Raw genomic sequence first — 2,035 nt, forward strand, 5'->3', positions numbered from 1 at the left:
AAGAATTTCAGATTCTCAGGCGTTCTTCTCTTTGCTTGGAATTTACATCTTTGCCCTTGCTCTAGGACGCTGAATTGGAAAAATAATGAAATGCCATTTTTTTCACCTGTTCAATTGGCAAATGTTTTAAATAAGTGATACCAACCATTGCTGGCAAATTCTCAGGGATCTAAACACTCCCTCACTTTGGTGGGAGGAATGTGAATTCCTCAACTTTTTAGACAATAATTGTGGCAGCAATTATTTGAATTAAAACTACTATATATCATGCAGCCCTTTTGGTTCTAGAATTCTAACTTACATTTTAAAATATCACATTTGATAAAGAACATATATATACAGAACAATGCTATTTGTAGCATTGTTTTTCAAGTCAAAAAATCATAAGCAATCTCACTGCCCATGAGTAGGAAGTTGATTAAATTGTGGCATGTGTGTATGCGCACACACACACACAAACATAAACAATGGAAAATGACATATTAGGATATTTAAATATTCCAAATGGGAGAGGTGTTCACAATATACAGTGAGATGTATAAAAGCAAATTCAGAGGAAAGTGAATAATATCCACCTGTTAAAAAAAGTCAAAACCGAAAAACAGGTTATATGCTCTTTTCCTGCTGGAACTATGGAGGGTATAAAAAAGAAGAAAAAGACAGTTCTTGCTGTGCCTGAAACCCTTAAGAAAAAGTGAAGGAATTTTGCAGAGATGAAGATAGGTTCCCGAGAAAGAAGTTTGCTCAGAGGATGTTTCAGAAGGCAAGAAAGAAGCTGATCTATGAAGAAGGTAGATACTATCACAAGAATACAGGCAGATGTACAGAACTGAGACAAGAATGGTTAGCATGGCAAGAAGAGCTGGCAGCTTCTGTGTCTTTGCAGAACCCAAACTAGGATATGTCATCAAGATCAGTAGTAAAGGTATGACCCCAAAAGTCAGACAGGTGGTGCAGCTTCTTCACCTCTGCCAGACCTTCAGTTGTACTTTTGTTAAGCTCAACAAGGCTTTAATTAACATGTTAAGGATTGTGGAGCCATATGAGTATATTGCATTGAGGTACCTGGACCTGATATCAGAAAATGAATTGATCTACAAGCACGTTTATGACAAAATCAATAAGAAGCTAATTGCGTTAGCAGATAACACTATGATTGCTGGATCTTTTGGTAAATATGGTACTATCTGCACAGAAGATCTCAAGAATGAGATCTATACTGTTGGAAAGCGCTTCAAAGAAGCAAACTACTTCAGTTGGCCCTTCAAGGTGGAATGAAGTAAAAGACCATGAATTTTGTAGAAGGTGGAGATGTTGGCGATAGGAAATACCAAATCAATTGGCTTATTAGAAAGATGAACTAAGGTGTCTACCATAATTATTTTGGGAATCTGGTCAGTTAATGAACAGTGACTGCTTTCACATTGAAATGTAAAGCAAAAAACCAAAAACAACCCGTCCCAAAAGAAAACAGTTTATGTGATTAACCAAAGAGAAAATGGAACAAGTACACATCCAATTCTTCATATTTGTTACTTGAGGGAGGTATGGGGGGACTATTTACTTTTCATTCATTTATTTATTCATTTGTTATACAAGGGAAGACACAGAGATTGATGCAGAGTGAGAGGAGAGCAGAACACCAATATGGCAGCCAGCCTCATTATCTCCTCCTTAAATGGCAGGAGCAGGGGGCTGCCTCTGACTTTTTGAGCACAGAGATTTGGAGCAGGATATTGACTGATGAGGAAGAGAATGGCTGGACCACCCAAGTTGCCTGCAGTTACTGACAGCCACTCTCCCCTAGTCAGTGGACGTTAGGTTTCCTGGGGCAACTCTCCTCCCAGTTCTGTGCAACTGTGCAATAGTATCCTGCTTCAGAAGAAGTTCTGCTCTTACCTATGCCAAGCTCAACTTCCTAGGGTGGGAAGAATGAGAGCAGCGGAAGGTTATTGGTGGATGAAGGTGCATCTACTACAGCTATTAGCAGAAACTTCCAGATGACTCAAGAAATTCAGCAGATATTCATGCTTCT

The 2,035-nt window shown here is 38.8% G+C and overlaps 1 pseudogene; it reads left to right on the forward strand.

The window, feature by feature from the left end:
• Positions 1–633: 633 nt before the first annotated feature.
• Positions 634–1,364, forward strand: LOC109446501 (large ribosomal subunit protein uL30 pseudogene; annotated as a pseudogene).
• The last annotated feature ends 671 nt before the right edge of the window (positions 1,365–2,035 follow it).

The sequence above is a fragment of the Rhinolophus sinicus genome, chromosome 17 (assembly GCF_057876585.1).
Source record: "Rhinolophus sinicus isolate RSI-liver-muscle chromosome 17, RSI-T2T, whole genome shotgun sequence".
Taxonomy (NCBI): Eukaryota; Metazoa; Chordata; class Mammalia; order Chiroptera; family Rhinolophidae; genus Rhinolophus; species Rhinolophus sinicus.